We start from the raw sequence: 10165 nt of genomic DNA on the forward strand, positions 1-10165 counted from the left end.
CCAGATGACTCTTGGCTTGTTCATTAATGTCCTCTTTGTTGTGATCGATCCTGTTCACCTCTAGTAGCAACTTAATCTAGGTTGATGATTTTAGGCGTGAAGATAGATGAATTTGGGACTGCTCTTTGTTGTACGGATTTTGGGATTCTGGGTCAAGGGTATCGCAGCAACCCTTTAAATTTTCCAGGGAGTATGATGTGGCGTGAAGGACACTGGTCGAGCCACTGCTGGAAGAACTTTGACTGCTTGTCGTGCTAGAACTTGGAAGCGTAGAATATGTTGAAGGGAGTGATGAAAAAGTTTCTTTTTCATTTGAGTTGTCATATTGCAAGTTACAATAAATGCCCCGGTCTCTAGTCTTGGTTTCTTTTGCATTAAGATCCCTACCAAGTGAAAGGAGATTCTCCAATTTCTGCTCGAGAACTGGTTGAAACCGCGAGAAAAGTTATGTGTACATTTCATTGATAACTTTGGCAATTTTCACCTTGGCCTGGAATTGAAACAAAAACCATCAGAAAATATTAATACCGAGAATGAAAATAAGTTATTAATACCGAAAATGAAAAATATCTTTTCACACAAAAGCACAGCTAACGTACTATAGGAAGCACTTGTAGTTTTAACAAAAAGGCACAGGTAACGTACTATAGGAAGCACTGCTGGTTTTGACGCAAAAGCACAACTAACGTACTATAGGGAGCACTTCTATATTTAACACAAAGGCACAGCTAACGTACTATAGGAAACACTGCTAGTTTTAACACAAAGGCACAGCTAACGTATTATAGGAAGCACTTCTAGTTTTAACACAAAAGCACAGCTAACATACTATAGGAGGCACTTGTATATTTAACACAAAGGCACAGTTAACGTACTATAGGAAGCACTTTTATATTTAACACAAAAGCACAGCTAACGTACTATACGAAGCACTTCTATGTTTAACACGAAGGCACAGCTAACGTCCTGTAGGAAGCACTTCTGGTTTTAACACAAAAGCACAGATAACGTCCTATAGGAAGCACTTCTAGTTTTAACACAAAAGCACAACTAACGTACTATAGGAAGCACTTCTGGTTTTAACACAAAAGTACAGCTAACGTCCTATTGGAAGCACTTCTGGTTTTAACACAAAAGCACAGCTAAGGTACTATAGGAAACTGTCTGGATGACCATGAAAGGACAGCTAACGTCCTATATGAAGCACTTCTAGTTTTAACACAAAAGCGTAGCTAACGTTCTATAGGAAACTGTCTGGATGAACACAATAGGACATGTATCTGTTTCGTAATAACTTAGGGAACATCATTTCAAACATAAAATTAGGTGCAGAAGCTGGAAATCACTTACGGAACAAAGTTTTTCTTGAGGCACAAATTCTTCTATGTAGGCTTGTAGTCTGGGACTCATTTGGAAAAATGGCGCCTGAAAGCCAGGCGGTGGTTGGAAAGGCGTGCGCCTAATGTCTTTCAGCTGCCATGTCGAAGGAAACAATTACAGTCAAGTCAAATTAATACATGGCAGCTAAGTCATTATGTTGAGTCGAAAACTTCGCCAAAGGAAAATGATGAAAAGTTGACTCACCGTGTGTTTCCCAAAAATTCCGTCCTCTGTTGATAGGCTGTCTATGTTAGCATAATTCTTAATGGCCTCTATGTCCCACATGACAAATCTTGTAGGAGTGTCAGGTTCCAGGTCCATAATCTTTGTATCCAGGTACTCAAAATACGTTATCTGCAAGTGGGGAAGAGGTAAAAATTAATCATGTTCTTGTAGCTGCTTGTGGGTATAAAGAAATGTACAAGTTAGTGAACGAACCACTGGAATCAGGAGGCAGCCACACAGGGCGCCTGCGAATCCTTTCTCCTTGAAGGGCTGGAGTGATGCCACCAGTTTCTCTGTGACAACATTGGACCAATCATATGATGATATGTTACTTGTTGGTCCTTCTAGAGCAGCTAAGTAGTCGGGGCTAACGCAATCATATGTCGTTGGGCATAGAAATACCGTTGTTGCAAACATCACGAAAACCCGTTGAAACACTTCTCCTGTCAGCTTTGGGGTTATGAGATCAGTTAACTCTCTGATGTTTGGAGCGTGCCCAGCACACCGAGTTTCAGACTTAACCTGACATCTGAAAGCTTCTGAGCATTTTCTAGGGATAATCTGCCCGCACAGTGGAATTCCTAAGATCCGGTGCACGGTGTACGAGTTGATAAGGAATATCTATCCACTAGGCAGTATGAAATACCTCAAAGGGCAATCAAAATAGCAGACAAGCTAGCGAACGAAACACCTTGGAAGCTCACGACAGCACAGATCTAGAAGGTATCCAAAACCAATATCTCTGACAAGCTGCTTTTGTGGTTTTGTTAGCTTTTCACAGACAGTAATGAATTTCTGGAAACTAAGTTTTGTGCTGAACTCTTCTTCATATTCACCCATTGTAACAGCTCTGTGGACAAAGATAAGAAATGACCTTTAGCGAATGTATTGTTGAACCACATGCTTTTCTGGCAGAAGCTTACATATAAACGCCGAGTCAGCAAAATAGAGACAAATATTTAAGCCGTGATTAAAAATGAAGCTAGAATGAGAGGTATTGATTTACAAAGAAATTTCAACGACACACGTGAGATGCATGATAAAAAACACCTACTTCAAGGCAGCAAGCTGCTTCTTTGTCCTGTACTCCTCAACAAGTTTTTGTGCACTGCACGTTTTAACTCGATCCTTAGTCTCTCTGTCTCTAGTTGGTCATGAACAATGAAATCTTGGGTGACAATCTCCGTGCCATCGACAGACTGAGACTGAGTCTCCGACAGCTGTGGGGTGGAGTCCATCTCATCGAACTCTACATAAGAGGCCATGAGACGTCATCGTTACCAGGTCAGTTATGTAAGACAGTTGTTAGCAGTCCATGTGAGACCATCATCAATAGTTTGGTTAGCTAAGACGGATTCTAAATCTGAGTTAGTAACTGCTTTGCAAAAACGAACGTAAGTCATTTGGATCTCTGCTATAGATTGTGGATCTATACAATCATTTGACTTGTGTCCTCATGTTAGGGATCAGGATAGTGAATTTTGACTGCAGTTTCATTGAGCTCTACAAATAATATAATCTGTGGTCATGAGAGTGCTTAAGTTTTGCATGGCTGGAGATATAGCTCAATTTAGCAAAACCACGGTGCAAGCATGCAGTTGGCATGATTAAAGTGAGGTCAGTTGAGTCCTAATTTTAAATCCATAACCCGTCTGCTGTTAAGACGGTGCAACAGTTTGAGCACGGACCAGCTGAAGATAATTGGATCCGGAACCAATATTCAAATCATGTCCCACCTGCTGTGTTGCGCACATGCGGTGTGTACGCAGCCCGCGGAATTGCTAGCACCGGTAATTTTTTTGTTCAAACGTTGAATCGGTGGCATAATCATGGTGAGGATGCAATGGATTACCTGAACAGGAGATCCACGGCGAGTGAGATGAAGGAGACCGATAATTTTTCAGTGACGAGCGAACTCCGTGGAGGGATCAGGATTGGCCTTCCTTTGGAGAGCCAGAATATGCCTCGCCTGTCGCCACCGATGCTAGATGGAGAGAGATCTGGAACTCATCTGTGGACGACCCCACAAGTTAGTCAAATACTTGGAGGAACCATTTGAGAGCACACATGTCAGTATGAATTTGAAGTCCACCTACCACATTTTCTCACCTCAGATGGAGGTACTCCTCGTAGGAGTCATATAAGGCCGACCCCACAAGTTAGTGAGAGACTTAGAGGAATTAGTAACTGAGAGCCCACTTGTCAGTCTTGTTGACGGTCAAGTGAAGTCGACCTACCACATCTCGTCCCGCCCAAGAAACATGCCCATCTCTCATGCGTCGCAAAACTCACCCCACCTATCAGGTTATTCTTCTCCTGCACGCAAAAAATTGAAGTAGCCTCTTTCTTTCTCTCTCTCTCTCCCTCTCTCTTTTCTCTCTCTCCTAGATTCAAAATCATTGAAGGAGATTGCTAACAAACTGCAGGGAAGCAGATCCCCCCACAATTTAGAAAGGTGTGAGTTCTGAACAATCAGCGCATAAGATTCGGCAATCAAAGGTTAGTAAAAAATTTATGAACGCACCTTTTGCGTGTCGATTCCTGATACACGAGATTCAATTCGTTGATGAATTTGTTGTGGTCAGGATTCATAGAATAAACCTATTTAGTTTTATATTGTAGCTCCGATTTGAGTTTGTTTTTTGTTTTGTGTACTCTCGTCCTTGTAATACGAGCTTGTTACTTTTGTTAGGTTTCATGGTTATCTTTGTGTTAAGTGTTCCACAAGCAAATTAGCATTAGAGGATCTCACTTTGGTTGAGGTTGTAGTTTAATTAAAAATTAATTTATGTATATATTTATATATGTCAATTATATAGAACTAAAAACATATCTCTGTTGCGTTGTAAGTGTAAAAGGTTAGTAAGGAAGATTGAGATCGACTTCGAAAGGTTTCAACACTGATACTGCAGGTTTATAACCTTTATATTTATTACGTCTCTTTTCTGGGCAGATGTTGAGGAGTGCGTCATCTGGTCAGGACAACAGGGATGGTCGGTCTTTAAACGACATCGGCAAGGATTATGGGAGGTAGGTAATAGTAAGGCAGTTGAACATTAGTGTTTGGTCTTTTATTTCTGGGACGTTTGCTGTCAATGTGCCACCACTGAGAACACCAAATAGTAGATCATTAACAAAAACAAAAATGATTTATATATCCTGGATGAATGCTGTAATATTTGTTTATCCTGTGCATCTACTCTGCAGTTGAGTATCGAGAGGTGGAAGAAAAAATTACTAAAAAACGAGAAGAAGATCAAGGATGCAGATGTTGTCAAACACGCACATGCCATGCGGGCTGGAATAATTGGAGTCAAGAGTGAGATACAAGATCTTGGCAAACGTCCCAACTAGGAGCATGGTGTGCAACAGACACCTGCGAAGAGGAGCATTCTAAGCAGCGGGGACTCCACTAAGCAGATTATGCAGGTAACGACGAAAACTTCAAACGCTGGTTTTGAACGTATGTGGAAGTTTTACTCGCATGTGCCTCTAATTATTTTTTGGTTTCAAGAAATAGATGCCCACAAAGGCGCAGAGCGGGCGTTGTGACGGCCCAGCGTTTGTAGGCGGTCATAATGAAGAGGTACCGGGTAACAGAATTTCCTTTGATGCAAGCACAAGGATCATTGGCAACAAAAGCATTGGTGTTCAAGGATTCGGTACGGTTTGCACAAGCATGAAGAGCCCAACGAAAAAATCAAACATAGGAGCAATAAACTGTACCATACAGCAGCACCAGAAAGCAATACAGGTGACAGAAAATACGAACGTGAAACAACATTTAAAGCAAAATTATATTTTTTTGTGAGAAATTTTTTCTTTCTTTTCGTCTGGTATATTTAAATTGTAGTATCTTGCACACGCAGGTGTACAAGCAAGGAAGCAAGTATCGCGGTAGTCCATGGATCGATGAAAACATAAGGCAAGGTCCTTTGAAAGGATCACCTATGGCGTTCAATGTGAGGGGTCCTTCCAAAGGATCTCCGATGGCATTCAGAATCGTCAGTGAAATCACCAATGCACGAAGGTTGTCGCCAAGATTTGCTGGACAAGAGAGGCATGGGAAAACAAAGGTGACGTCGGAACTATGCTTTTTCAATTCAACACACAAACAGTTTTATGGAAGAATAGGGTAAAGTGCAAAACAGGAGTACGGCTGTCCGTCTGGTATGGCTGTACGTGCAGTTGTTCTTTTGTATAGGATGTTGTTGTGCCTCTCCGGTTGTATGGTGTAAACAGAAGCACATCTGTGCCTCTTTGTCCAGATGTGTGTGTAGCATGGTCACATTCGTGATGCTGGGTATAATGTGAATAGTGCCTCTAGTGTACCGCTTATACTCGGTGAAGAGGCACGGGTCTGGTTTTGGTATACCAGATGAGCCCTGATGAGTCATATGAATCTTTTGTTTAGAAATTAAAAGAATGCATATGCTGCTCTAGACATCTAATTCTGTTTCGTGCCATGTGTTCAGGATTTGGCGGAGGGGATAACATATGAGGCAAAGAAATATCATAGTTCTTCATCCATTTCGAAGGAAACAGAACGTTCACAACAGCAAGTATCGTACAACGCCAGCACGGATTTCATGGTAGAAGCAGCACAGTCCCTTGGTTACACGAGTGCCGGAGAAACAGGGAGCAGCATTGCACAATGCAAAAGTGGAGAGGCAGACTCATTTATGGATTTGACCGTGCCATGCAGAAACAACGCTGCTGCGTGTGACAAACAATAAAGCAGCAGCAGCTCCGCTGTAACTAGACCTATCGCTGGTGATGAAACTGATGTCGTCAGAAGTGAATGCGATCAGACGAACGAAGACACGGTAGACAGAATCATCATGGCGCCACCGACCATTGTAGAGAAAGAAATGGATGACATGTTTAAATAAGGCATATACCCAACAATTCAGGAGGTCACTGAAGCGCTCGAACCAGAGGGTGGTATGGTATTCGGATCATTGGATGAGTGCTTTTTCTTTTTCTGCAGATATGCTAGAAAGGTTGGCTTTGCTGCCAAGCGATCAACGAGCAGAAGATCAACATATGATCAGCAGCTTGACAAGCAGGTGTTTTAGTGCACCAAGGAAGGGCAGAATAAAACAACTAAGAGACATGTTAAGGAGAGAAGGAGCAACTGCTTGATCCGGACAAGCTGCCTAGTCCAAATAACAGCCAAGAGGGATACAGATAGGAGGAAATGGTATCTAAAGAATGTGCGTCTAGAGCACAACCACCAGCTTCACCCATCTGATTGGATGCTGAAGTTCATGAGATTCTATAAGAAGATGACACGTTAGGAGAAATTCTTTATACAGGTGTTGCATAAGGCGAGGTCAGAACCAAGGAAGGTTATGCAGATTTTTACTGCCATGGGGAAACCGAGGTGAGCAATTATGTTCGACACGATTGACATAAGCAACATTGCATGCCGGGACAGGGCTGGAGAGCGCAGCACTGATACCGCAGACACCATGAAACTATTTGCCGATATGCAGAGGCAGAGGCCGGGATTCCACCATGTGGAAGAGACAGAGAACAATATAGTGCGCAGCCTGTTCTGGACAGACTCCTTGTGTAAGATGAATTATGAGCTATATGGAGATTTCGTGTCTTTTAGCATGACATTCTCTACGAATATATATGGCTTGCCATTTGCACCAATTATAGGTGTCGACAACCATGGGTCGACCGTCCTGTTTGGAGTAGGTCTTTTGAAGGATGAGAAAATAGGGTCATTCAAGTGGCTCTTAAGCATGTTTGTCGAGGCAATGGGAGGTAAAGAGCTGAAATACATAATAATAGACCAGGACCAGGCGATGAAGACTGCAATAAAGGAAGCTCTTCCGAGAACGAGGCACAGGTTCTGTTGGTGGCATATTAGGAAGAACCTGAAGGAAAATAATGCAGCAGTGTTTGCGCAGCACCCAGGGATGTCTGATGATTTATTTCGAATCGTTAAAAACTCACTAGATCAAGACGAGTTTGAGCGTGCCTGGAAAGCAGCAATTTCTGTGCACAAGGCGGAAGGCAACGAACACCTGAACACGCTACGGTAAATCTGAAATTTCTGGGTGCCGGACTACTTCAAGGACTGCTTCTATCCTTTCTCGTCAAGAACCACTCGCAGTGATAGCACGAATTCAATGTGGAAGAATTACATCGACCACAGGGACATAATAAAAAGGTTTGTCGGTGGTTATCACATGATTCCGCAAAATTGCCTCGCCACGCTCGATAAGAAAAGACACCGAACAGAAGAGAAGGCACCATCACTAGAGATAGGTTTTCCGATTGAAAGACAAGCAAGTCAAGTATACATGAATGAAATTTTCAGGAAATTCTAGCTGGAGCTACGGAGCCGGACTTACTTCAAGTGCTCTGACCTGGCAAAGGGGAGGCAGTATTTTTTTAAAAAGATTACTAAGCCCGGAGAAAAAGTGTGGAAACCATATCCGGGCGAGGAATTTGACGGGTCTGAGTTCAGGGTAGATGTGGATGAACAAAAAGAAATATACAGTTGCAGCTGCAAGAAAATGAGTAGGGATGGCATTCAGTGCTGCCATGTGCTTAAGGTGATGGACCAAACATGCATGATCGATCAACTTCCAAAATCCTTTGTCATCCCCAGATGGACCAGGAATCTATCAGAGAGTCTGAAAGTTCTGTCTACAAGTCAAGGTAATAGCATGACCATACAAGACGATGAAACTATGAGATTCAGCCTCGCTTACGCTAAGTTGTCAAATATCTGTTCAAATGCTTGTAGAAAAGAGAAGGCGTACTGTGTGCTCCGTGAGTGTACGGTAGATATGAAAATAGAAGTCATGGCGGCACTTGCCGAGGAACTAGACACATGCATTCTTGTCGAACTCTCAAGAACCCTCCCATGAGTGGCTCAAAGGGCACGAAAAAAGGAGATCGAATCAAAGCTAGTTCTGAGAAGAAAGGAAAAGGCAACAAAGCCGCATCCAAGTGTGTCCATTGTAGAGTAAAGGGTCACAGGAAAACAAACTACCCGGATAACCCAAAAGTCCAAGAGAGGATGAGGATTGAAGAGGAGAAGAGGAAATCGCAGTAGGAGAAGAGGGCAAGGTCAATGAAATGGCCGACAACATCGACAACAACAACGAGGACATCAAACGGCTCAGGACAATGCACTGCAAGCCCAGGAGGAAGACGTCAAACGTCAGCAACTCCAACGACCCCACTAACAGCAGGGAGCATTTACCAAAGTCTTGCATCTACGCGAGAATCGAACATCACACAAGCCAGGCACACTGAATGCGTCGAGGGAAGCCCGGGACAAGGCATGGAATCTGCGCGGTCCATTTCCAGAAAGGAAAGGTCTGAGTGGACACTTTTTGGTACCGGAGAACAATATGAATAGAAAAATTAAAAGGTAATAATGCAGCTTAAATAGGACGTAAGCAAAAAACAGTGATGACCGCAATCTTTCGCTTTGTTTTTATGTACGAATATTAATTTTATAGGTAAATAGGTTGAATAGCTACGCATAAGGGTGGGGTTGCACAAGGGTCAAGAGGGAAGAATGGATCGCTGAACATTCAAAAACAAGGCCGCACGTGGAGCGATGAAATAGCAAGCGATCGGTGGGGAGGGCGGGCGGGTGTCGATTGTTTATCTTCTTTTGTTGTGGTTATAAGAACGGCTTGTATGCTAATTTGCTGCAGTTATAGAAACCAATGAAATTTAAATAAGAACGCCTTTTTCTTCTTTATGTATTTTTTACTCGACGGAGAAAAATATCAGAAGTACATGTTTCCTTGTTATTTTCCGCAGCCGCGTTGGTTTTTGAACGTGGATGTTGTAAGCATACAAGCATGCTTCTCTGCTGCATGACGGAGAGATAAAAATAACCTAAGGGCATAGGCAGCCACGGCCATGCCACCGGTGAGTGTTCAACCGTGACTCTCACGGTTGCATGGTCACGCCCGCCGTTATGGAATGGAAAAAAATTTAAGCACCGAATCTGGGTCGTGTTTCTGGGGCTGCATAACCGTGGCTTTCATGGTAACGGTGCCTCGCCTGTTCTCATGCATGTTCTTCTGTTATGAATGCATGTCTGTAAGTAATTCAAATAACCGTGCTTGTGATGCGTGTCCTACCGTGCCTCGTGTGCCTTCATGCTGTGCTTCTGTCATGCAAAGATTTCAAACAGAACGGGTCATGGTTGTGTTTTTTTTTCTGCTTCACAAATGGATATAGTGCCTGGCAGTAGGTTCACGGTGTTTGCTGTGAGAGAATCACGTCTTTACATGCTACTAAAGCACGTGGAATCATGGTCGTGCCTGTGCGGCATGTAGAACAGTGCGTTACAATGCCGAAGGCAGGACCGTGTGTCTCGTTCTTGAAAAGTCATGCTTCTCGCATCACTTCACTCACTTGGTTTTGTCCGCGTTTTAGTAGAATCACTGTTAGCTGAAGTATTTTACAATACAGGGGCAGTCGTGCCTCTTGTACCTGTAAGACTGTGTGTTTGTTATCACTGCACGACACTTCCTCTGTGTATGTTCGTGACCTTGTAGTGAATGTTTGG

The 10165-nt window shown here is 43.0% G+C and overlaps 1 pseudogene; it reads left to right on the forward strand.

The window, feature by feature from the left end:
- Positions 1 to 3448: 3448 nt before the first annotated feature.
- On the forward strand, positions 3449 to 8995 carry LOC125518870 (annotated as a pseudogene).
- The last annotated feature ends 1170 nt before the right edge of the window (positions 8996 to 10165 follow it).

Source organism: Triticum urartu, chromosome 7 (assembly GCF_003073215.2).
Source record: "Triticum urartu cultivar G1812 chromosome 7, Tu2.1, whole genome shotgun sequence".
NCBI classification, from domain to species: Eukaryota; Viridiplantae; Streptophyta; class Magnoliopsida; order Poales; family Poaceae; genus Triticum; species Triticum urartu.